This window comes from Anomaloglossus baeobatrachus, unplaced genomic scaffold, assembly GCF_048569485.1.
Source record: "Anomaloglossus baeobatrachus isolate aAnoBae1 unplaced genomic scaffold, aAnoBae1.hap1 Scaffold_165, whole genome shotgun sequence".
Classification (NCBI taxonomy): domain Eukaryota; kingdom Metazoa; phylum Chordata; class Amphibia; order Anura; family Aromobatidae; genus Anomaloglossus; species Anomaloglossus baeobatrachus.
In genome coordinates this window covers 44,451-55,884 of record NW_027441935.1, presented here as the reverse complement: position 1 = coordinate 55,884, position 11,434 = coordinate 44,451, and the positions used below count along the sequence as shown (strand labels likewise).

The 11,434-nt window shown below is 43.5% G+C and overlaps 1 long non-coding RNA gene across 1 annotated transcript; it reads right to left on the bottom strand.

Annotated features, from left to right (window-relative positions):
• Positions 1-70: 70 nt before the first annotated feature.
• On the bottom strand, positions 71-9,941 carry LOC142260692 (uncharacterized). Its single transcript, XR_012728683.1, has 5 exons — positions 9,754-9,941; positions 4,687-4,812; positions 4,524-4,602; positions 4,304-4,421; positions 71-182 (listed from the first exon to the last, which is right to left on the bottom strand). It is a non-coding gene; the product is annotated as an uncharacterized LOC142260692 (long non-coding RNA).
• Between the last annotated feature and the right edge of the window lie 1,493 nt (positions 9,942-11,434).

Sequence of the window (11,434 nt, the reverse complement as noted above, 5' to 3'; positions counted from 1 at the left end):
GTTAGATGGAAGGAAGAAAAGGACCCAGGAGCCCGCGCCTCGGCCATTCTACTCACTGGAAAGATGTCTGGTGTTCTGCTCCGATCCCGTACACGCTGGAGGTCTCTTCTCAGCTGGTCCAGGGCGTCCACTGACTTCCCCTCTGGGAGGTGATCCTCAACCAGGAAAAATCAGGATTAAATCTGAAAAAGACAAAAAAAATGAATGCCATAATACATTGAGCCATAATACATAGATGCATAATATATGGTGCCAAAATACTTGGAGCCATAATTCATGGAGCCATAATACATGGAGCCATAATACATGGAGCCTTAATACATGGAGCCATAATACATGGAGCCATAATACATGGAGCTATAATACATGGAGCCATAATACATGGAGACATAATACATGGAGCCATAATACTTGGAGCCATAATACATGGAGCCATAATACATGAAGCCATAATACATGGGGCCATAATACTTGGAACCATAATACTAGAAGCCGTAATACATGGAGACATAATACATAGAGCCATATTACTTAGAGCCATAATATATAGAGCCATAATACTTAGAGCCATAATACATGGAGCCATAATACATGGAGCCATAATACATGGGGCCATAATACATGGAGCCATAATACTTGGAACCATAATACTAGAAGCCGTAATACATGGAGCCATAATACATGGAGCCATAATACATGGAGCCATAATACTTGGAACCATAATACTAGAAGCCGCAATACATGGCGCCATAATACTTGGAGCCATAATACATGGAGCCACAATACTTGGAGCCATAATCTTTGGAGCTATAATCCTTGGAGCCGTAATACATGCAGCCATAATACTTGGAGCCATAATACATGGAGCCATAATACTTGGAGCCATAATACATGGAACCATATTACTTGGAGCCATAATACATGGAGCAATAATACATGGAGCCATAATACATGGGGCCATAATACATGGAGCCATAATACATGGAGCCATAATACATGGAGCCATAATACATGGAGCCATAATACATAGAGCCATATTACTTGGAGCCATAGTACATGGAGCAAGAATACATGGAGCCATAATACATGGTGCCATAATACATGGCGTCTTAATACATGGAGACATAATACATGGAGCCATAGTACATGGTGCTATACTAAATCGAGCCTTAATACATGGAGCCATAATATTTGGGGCTATAATACTTGGAGCCATAATACATGGAGCCATAATACGTAGAGCCTTAATATATAGAGCCATAATACTTAGAGCCATAATACATGGCGCCTTAATACATGGAGACATAATACATGGAGCCATAGTACATGGTGCCATATTAAATAGAGCCTTAGTACATGGAGCCATAATACTTGGAGCCATAATACTTGGAGCCATAATACTTGGAGCCATAATGCTTGGAGCCATAATACATGGAGCCATAATACTTAGAGCCATAATACATGGAGCCATAATGCATGGAGCCATAATACAGAGAGCCATATTACTTGGAGCCTTAATACATGGCGCCTTAATACATGGAGCCATAATACATAGTGCCATACTACATGGAGCCTTAGTACATAGAGCCATAATACTTGGAGCCATAATACTTGGAGCCATAATGCTTGGAGCCATAATACATGGAGCCATAATACTTAGAGCCATAATACATGGAGCCATAATGCATGGAGCCATATCACAGAGAGCCATATTACTTGGAGCCTTAATACATGGCGTCTTAATACATGGAGCCATAATACATAGTGCCATACTACATGGAGCCTTAGTACATAGAGCCATAATACTTGGAGCCATAATACATGGAGCCGTAATACATGGCGCCTTAATACATGGCGCCTTAATACATGGAGCCATAATACATGGTGCCATACTACATGGTGCCATACTACATGGAGCCTTAGTACATAGAGCCATAATACTTGGAGCCATAATACATGGAGCCGTAATACATGGCGCCATAATACATGGCGCCTTAATACATGGAGCCATAATACTTGGAGCCATAATACATGGAGCCGTAATACATGGCGCCATAATACATGGTGCCTTAATATATGGAGCCATAATACTTGGAGCCATAATACTAGAAGCCGTAATACATGGAGTCATAATACTTGGAGCCATAATCCTTGGAGCCATAATACATGCAGCCGTAATACATGGAGCCATAATACATGGAGCCATAATGCATGGAGCCATAATACAGAGAGCCATATTACTTGGAGCCTTAATACATGGCGCCTTAATACATGGAGCCATAATACATAGTGCCATACTACATGGAGCCTTAGTACATAGAGCCATATTACTTGGAGCCATAGTACATGGAGCAAGAATACATGGAGCCATAATACATGGTGCCATAATACATGGCGTCTTAATACATGGAGACATAATACATGGAGCCATAGTACATGGTGCTATACTAAATCGAGCCTTAATACATGGAGCCATAATATTTGGGGCTATAATACTTGGAGCCATAATACATGGAGCCATAATACGTAGAGCCTTAATATATAGAGCCATAATACTTAGAGCCATAATACATGGCGCCTTAATACATGGAGACATAATACATGGAGCCATAGTACATGGTGCCATATTAAATAGAGCCTTAGTACATGGAGCCATAATACTTGGAGCCATAATACTTGGAGCCATAATACTTGGAGCCATAATGCTTGGAGCCATAATACATGGAGCCATAATACTTAGAGCCATAATACATGGAGCCATAATGCATGGAGCCATAATACAGAGAGCCATATTACTTGGAGCCTTAATACATGGCGCCTTAATACATGGAGCCATAATACATAGTGCCATACTACATGGAGCCTTAGTACATAGAGCCATAATACTTGGAGCCATAATACTTGGAGCCATAATGCTTGGAGCCATAATACATGGAGCCATAATACTTAGAGCCATAATACATGGAGCCATAATGCATGGAGCCATATCACAGAGAGCCATATTACTTGGAGCCTTAATACATGGCGTCTTAATACATGGAGCCATAATACATAGTGCCATACTACATGGAGCCTTAGTACATAGAGCCATAATACTTGGAGCCATAATACATGGAGCCGTAATACATGGCGCCTTAATACATGGCGCCTTAATACATGGAGCCATAATACATGGTGCCATACTACATGGTGCCATACTACATGGAGCCTTAGTACATAGAGCCATAATACTTGGAGCCATAATACATGGAGCCGTAATACATGGCGCCATAATACATGGCGCCTTAATACATGGAGCCATAATACTTGGAGCCATAATACATGGAGCCGTAATACATGGCGCCATAATACATGGTGCCTTAATATATGGAGCCATAATACTTGGAGCCATAATACTAGAAGCCGTAATACATGGAGTCATAATACTTGGAGCCATAATCCTTGGAGCCATAATACATGCAGCCGTAATACATGGAGCCATAATACATGGAGCCATAATACATGGAGCCATAATACATGGCGCCTTAATACATGGATGGAGCCATAATACTTGGAGCCATAATACAGAGATACATAATACATGGAGCCATAATACTTGGAGCCATAATACATAGAGCTATAGTACTTGGAGCCATAATACTTGGAGCCATAATGCTTGGAGCCATAATGCTTGGAGCCATAATGCTTGGAGCCTTAATACTTGGAGCCATTATACATGGAGCCATAATACTTGGCGCCATGATTCATGGAGCCATAATACATAGAGCCATAATACTTAGAGCCATAATACATGAAGCAATAATACTTGGAGCCATAATACAGAGAGCCATATTACCTGGAGCCTTAGTACATGGAGCCATAATATTTGGAGCCATAATACTTGGAGCAGTAATACATGGAGCCTTTGTCTCCTGACCTCATTACCTCTGAATAAACTGCTCAGCACAGAGATATCACAAGTTAGGAGTGAGAGGAGGAGCGCGGCCCGGAGTAAGCACAGAAACATGGTCCTGCAGGTTTCTAGCAGGTGTATTCGCTTATACCAGAGCTGCAGTCACAGCTACAATGCTCAGTACTGCTGTATAATCTCCTCCATGCCTCTGTGCTGACTAAGGAAAGAGCTGAAAATACTTATTGTATGGGAGACACTGGATGAAAGCCAACGGCAAATTACACATAGTGCCTGTAGGGAGAAAACTGGAAAATGACGCAAAATACCATGTAATGGGCAGAAATAGCGCCGCTCCTCACATCATACACACAGTACAACTTATTCCTAAATGTCACATAAAAGTCTAGTTACCCTTTTCCTACTTTACTCTTCTAGTTGATCCCAGTAATCTGTTCTCAATAGTAATACTAGAGGATTTAGCTCGTATCTCAGTAACAGAAAGGATCTTCTTCTGGTCACGATTTCAGCTCTGTAATAGATTAATAATGTTATAATGAACGATGGATCAGTCAGATTTTATTCTTGTATTTTTATACAGGACGTGTTATTATATTACACTCAGAATACTCACACTAATAGTGAATGCTGGTGAATGCTCCAATACAAACAGAACTGTGACACCGGTCACACAGTGGAGTGTTTATTCCAACCTATAATATAATATGATATTGATAGTCGTTAGATGGAAGGAAGAAAAGGACCCAGGAGCCCCGCGCCTCGGCCATTCTACTCACTGGAAAGATGTCTGGTGTTCTGCTCCGATCCCGTACACGCTGGAGGTCTCTTCTCAGCTGGTGCAGGGCGTCCACTGACTTCCCCTCTGGGAGGTGATCCTCAACCAGGAAAAATCAGGATTAAATCTGAAAAAGACAAAAAAAATATTAATGCCATAATACATGGAGATATTATACATGGAGCCATAATACATGGAGCCATAATACATGGAGCCATAATACATGGAGCCATAAAGCCATAATACTTGGAGTCATAATACTTGGAGCCATAATACTTGGAGCCATAATACATGGAGTCCTAATACTTGGAGCCATAATACATGGAGTCATAATACTTGGAGACATAATACTTGGAGCCAATACATGGAGCCATAATCCTTGGAGCCATAATACATGGAGACATAATACTTGGAGCCATAAAACATGGAGCCATAATACTTGGAGCCGTAATACATGGAGCCGTAATACATGGAGCCATAATACTTGGGTGCCATAATACATGGAGCCGTAATACATGGAGCCGTAATACATGGAGTCATAATACTTGGAGCAATACATAGAGCCATAATACATGGAGCCGTAATACATGGAGCCGTAATACATGGAGCCGTAATACATGGAGCCATAATATATGGAGCCATAATTCTTGGGTGCCATAATACATGGAGCCGTAATACATGGAGCCATAATACATGGAGGCATAATACTTGGAACCATAATACATGGAGCCATAATACATAGATCCATAATACATGGAGCCGTAATACATGGAGCCGTAATACATGGAGCCATAATACATGGAGCCATAATACATAGAGCCATAATACATGGAGCCGTAATACATGGAGCCATAATACATGGAGCCGTAATACATGGAGCCATAATACATGGAACCATATTACATGGAGACATACAGTGCCTACAAGTAGTATTCAACCCCCTGCAGATTTAGCAGGTTTGATAAGATGCAAATAAGTTAGAGCCTGCAAACTTCAAACAAAAGCAGGATTTATTAACAGATGCATAAATCTTACAAACCAACAAGTTATGTTGCTCAGTTAAATTTTAATACATTTTGAAGTTAAAAGTGTGGGTCAATTATTATTCAACCCCTAGGTTTAATATTTTGTGGAATAACCCTTGTTTGCAATTTCAGCTGATAATCGTCTTTTATAAGACCTGATCAGGCCGGCACAGGTCTCTGGAGTTATCTTGGCCCACTCCTCCATGCAGATCTTCTCCAAGTTATCTAGGTTCTCTGGGTGTCTCATGTGGACTTAAATCTTGAGCTCCTTCCACAAGTTTTCAATTAGGTTAAGGTCAGGAGACTGACTAGGCCACTGTAACACCTTGATTTTTTCCCTCTGGAACCAGGCCTTGGTTTTCTTGGCTGTGTGCTTTGGGTCGTTGTCTTGTTGGAAGATGAAATGACGACCCATCTTAAGATCCATGATGGAGGTGCGGAGGTTCTTGGCCAAAATCTCCAGGTAGGCCGTGCTATCCATCTTCCCACGGATGCGGACAAGATGGCCAGGCCCCTTGGCTGAGAAACAGCCCCACAGCATGATGCTGCCACCACCATGCTTGACTGTAGGGATGGTATTCTTGGGGTCGTATACAGTGCCATCCAGTCTCCAAAAGTCACGTGTGTGGTTGGCACCAAAGATCTCGATCTTGGTCTCATCAGACCAGAGAACCTTGAACCAGTTTGTCTCAGAGTCCTCCAAATGATCATGAGCAAACTAACTGTAGACGAGCCTTGACATGACGCTTTGAAAGTAAAGGTACCTTACGGGCTCGTCTGGAACGGAGACCATTGCGGTGGAGTACGTTACTTATGGTATTGACTGAAACCAATGTCCCCACTGCCATGAGATCTTCCCGGAGCTCCTTCCTTGTTGTCCTTGGGTTAGCCTTGACTCTTCGGACAAGCCTGGCCTCGGCACGGGTGGAAACTTTCAAAGGCTGTCCAGGCCGTGGAAGGCTAACAGTAGTTCCATAAGCCTTCCACTTCCGGATGATGCTCCCAACAGCGGAGACAGGTAGGCCCAACTCCTTGGAAAGGGTTTTGTACCCCTTGCCAGCCTTGTGACCCTCCACGATCTTGTCTCTGATGGCCTTGGAATGCTCCTTTGTCTTTCCCATGTTGACCAAGTATGAGTGCTGTTCACAAGTTTGGGGAGGGTCTTAATTAGTCAGAAAAGGCTGGAAAAATAGATAATCCAAACATGTGAAGCTCATTGTTCTTTGTGCCTGAAATACTTCTTAATACTTTAGGGGAACCAAACAGAATTCTTGTGGTTTGAGGGGTTGAATAATAAGTGACCCTCTGAATAAACTTTTCACAATTTAAAAAAAAAAAAAAAAATAAAAGAAATAACATTCTTTTTTGCTGCAGTGCATTTCACACTTCCAGGCTGATCTACAGTCCAAATGTCACAATGCCAAGTTAATTCCGAATGTGTAAACCTGCTAAATCTGCAGGGGGTTGAATACTACTTGTAGGCACTGTAATATATGGAGACGTAATACATGGAGACATATTGCATGGAGCCACAATACATGGAGACATGTGCCTTACATGGTGCCAAGTGTTTTAATGTTGCACATATTGCCATAATACATGGCGCCTCTTTAATTTCAGAGTGTGGTACATTTGCAGAGGGTTCACATACATATATAAAATAGCTGGATATACCTTTGCTCATTATCCCCACCCCTTGTAAAAAGCTGGATTTACATGTTGCCCATTAGTGTCCCCCCTGTAAATAGCTGGATATACCTTTGCTCATTAGTGTCCCCCCTGTCCCCCCTATGAATAGCTGGATGCACTTTTTGCAAATTCTCCACCTCCACTTTAGTTGGACGCACATTAAACTTATGGTGAAGCTGCTGTATGAATACCGCTGTGTGCCCCCCCTCCAGCAGCCATTAGTGAGGGATGTCATCTGCTCATCACTTATGCCATACATATGATATTACTCAGCTAAATACAGTGACTCCTATCTATATATATAATTGCCTTATTCTGTCTGTCTGTCTGTCTTGCTCCAAAATTGTGTTCTTACGGTGACACAAAGCTGATTGGCCACTGGGCTCGCCATGGCCCCGCCCCCCGCACGGATTGGCAGCTCGCCTCGCCTCGGTTCCGCCCCCCCCACGGATTGGTCTCTCGCCTCGGCCTGGCCCCGCCCTTCGCATGGATTGGACACTCGCTCCGGCCCTCCGCACGCATCGCCAGACATAACCTTGCGCTGCTGGGATCGTGACGGAGCCGGTGAACGCTGGTAACCATTATACACATCGGGTAACTAAGGTCCCTTAGTTACCCGATGTGTATCATAGTTACCAGTGTACACCGGCTCCGTCACGATCCCAGCAGCGCCAGACATAACCTTGCGATGCTGGGATCTTGACGGAGCGGTGAACGATGGTAACCATTATACACATCGGGTAACTAAGGTCCCTTAGTTACCCGATGTGTATCATAGTTACCAGTGTACACCGGCTCCCGGTACACATGTGCAAGGAGCCGGCATTATACTCCTCTCCCCCCAGGACTACTCCTCCTATTATATTCCTCCTATTATACTCCTCTCTGAGTATAATAGGAGAACTATTATAGCATGGGGGATGGAGCACGATGGGGTGCGCAGCATGGGGGATGTAGCACGATGGGGGGTGCGCAGCATGGGGGATGGAGCACGATGGGGAGTGCGCAGCATGGAGGATGGAGCACGATGGGGAGTGCGCAGCATGGGGGATGGAGCATGATGGGGGGTGGGCAGCATGGGGGATGGAGCACGATGGGGAGTGCGCAGCATGGGGGATGGTGCATGATGGGGGGTGCGCAGCATCGGGGATGGAGCACGATGGGGAATGCGCAGCATAGGGGATGGAGCACGATGGGGGGTGGGCAGCATGGGGGATGGAGCATGATGGGGGGTGCGCAGCATGGGGCACGATGGGGGGTGCGCAGCATGGGGGATGGAGCACGATGGGAGGTGCACACCTCCCCCCAACACACCACACACACACACTGGGAACCACAAACACCGCCATACACAGACACCCCCACACACAGACAACGCCGCACACACACAACACCCAACACACAAACACCGTGGCATACATAAATATACGCACATACCGCACAACACACACATTGCACAAAACATACCTCCCCCCAAAACACACCACACCCACACAAACCGCGCAACACACACACACACAACGCTACAGACACAGCGCTCCACAAACAACGCAACACACGCAACACACATACAACACCGCTCTCACCCCCCGCCACACCCAGACAACACCCAGAACATGTACAGCGCCCTACACAAACACTTGGTAACTACACACAACAACATCTATATATATATATATATATATATATATATAACAAAAATCATACATGAACTACACAATACGTAAATTCTAGAATACCCGATGCGTAGAATCGGGCCACCTTCTAGTTTTTTATAATTACTGATGGTTGGCAGAAAACACACAAAGACGTGTCTTATTCTGGTCTGTTTCATGGACAAAGCTCACCCATTCAGAGAATGGCTCAGTGACCACACGTGCCGCCATCCTCCTCACATCTGGGTGCTGTCAGTGTTTCGCTGACTGGACACCTGAAGAAGCTTCGGAAACCTTCATTAATTTTTTTTTTTCCATTTGAGAAAATTTGATGATACATGGACGGTAAAAATGAACATTCTGACCAAAAATTAATGAAAAGCAGACCCAGCGGGCCGGATCTTACAGAAAATAAAATAAAATGGTGTCTAATTCTCCCCTAAACCTGACATTGATATTTGCTACCCTGGATTTCTACTTTAATATCGGATCATTGAGGACCGGATTTGTGTCATGAATTGTAATTAAGAAGCAAAATTCATGAAAACGATTTATCTGTTGTATTGTGCCAGGATTTGTGCAGGACGAGTTACTCATCTCTAGGGGCAATGGCGGCTTCCCATACATTAGAATACATGATAAAATAGTAATAGGATAAAAACTTCTAGTTTTATACAAAACAGCCCAAATTAGACTTACCTCCAAATATAGAAGATTCTACAGTCAATGATGTTAAAAAAATGCAGAAATAATCTGCAAATTCACAAGTAATCCGCAGGTAAACTGCTAATTCACAAATAATCCACAAGTAAACTGCTAATTCACAAGTAATACACAAGTAAATCGCTAATCCACAAGCAAAAGATCTAAGTACGTGCTGTCAGGAGACAAACAAATACCAAGTCTGATCCAGTGAGAAAGTACGGAATGTTAATAGGCTGCACTCCATTGTGACATCACTCACCTGTGTGACATCACTCACCTGTGTGACATCACTGTGTGCTTCCATATATGGCAATGTTTTTTTCATGTAATGTATTATAATCATTGTGATTTGAATTTCAGCTAATATGTCCTATGTAAACAGTTCAAAATATAACAATGCAGTTTTTTGATGTAACATATTATACCAATTAACCCCTACCTTTGGCGGAAGGTGAGGGAGTAGATTAAAGGATGTAAGCAGGTGTTATCGACTAGGCAAAGACTAAAGCGGACTTCACACGCAACGACATCGCTAACGAGATGCCGTTGAGGTCACGGAATTCGTGACGCACATCCGGCCACGTTAGCGACGTTGTTGCGTGTGAAACGCACGAACGACCATTACACGATCAAAATTACTCACCTAATCGTTGACGAGTCGTTCTAATCCCGATTATAGTTGCTGTTGCAGGATGTAGGATGTTCGTTGTTCCTGTGGCAGCACAAATCGCTACGTGTGACACCGCAGGAACGAGAAACATCACCGTCCCTGCCGCCGCCGGCAATGAGGAAGGAAGGAGGTGGGCGGGATGTTCGGCCCGCTCATCTTCGCCACTCCGCTTCAATTGGGAGGCCGCTTAGTGACGCCGCTGTGATGCCGCACGAACCGCCCCCTTAGAAAGGAGGCTGTTCGCTGGACACAGCGACGTCGCTAGGCAGGTAAGTACGTGTGACGGGTGTAAGCAATGTTGTGCACCACGAGCAGCGATTTGTCTGTGACACACAACCGAAGGGGGCGGGTCCTTTCACCAGCGACATCGCCAGCGATGTCGCTGTGTGTAAAGCCTGCTTAAGAGCAAGGGAGTCCAAAACATGTCTGCTGACCAGGTGCCCGACGGGGCTTATTCTGCGCATTGAATGCTGTGATTTTATATTTTTCTAAATAAATTCAAGGTTTTAAGGAATTTGGTTGCTGGAGATTACACATTTTTTGTACAAGTTTTAGCACACAGACTTACCTCCAAATATAGAAGATTCTACAGTCAATGATGTTAAGAAAATGCAGAAGTCTGATCCAGTGAGATGTGACGGAATGTTAATAGGCTGCACTCCATTGTGACATCACTCACCTGTGTGACATCACTGTGTGCTTCCATATATGGAAAGTAATGATGTCACAATACAGCGTAATCACCAACACTTTCTCTCTTACTTCCTGTCCCTTTACAAGGCACACAAAAGCAAAAAATGTGATAATTAAAATATACCTTTTAATTCCTAAAATCCTAGAAAATTGTGAACATACACGTGATTAATAAAATTATAGACTGTACCACATCATAGAAATTTGTCCCTATATCCTGCTGTGGTAACTATAGCCGATTACACAGTATCTTAACCTACCAAGGTCATGATATATATATATAAGTGCATCTCAATAAATTAGAATATCATC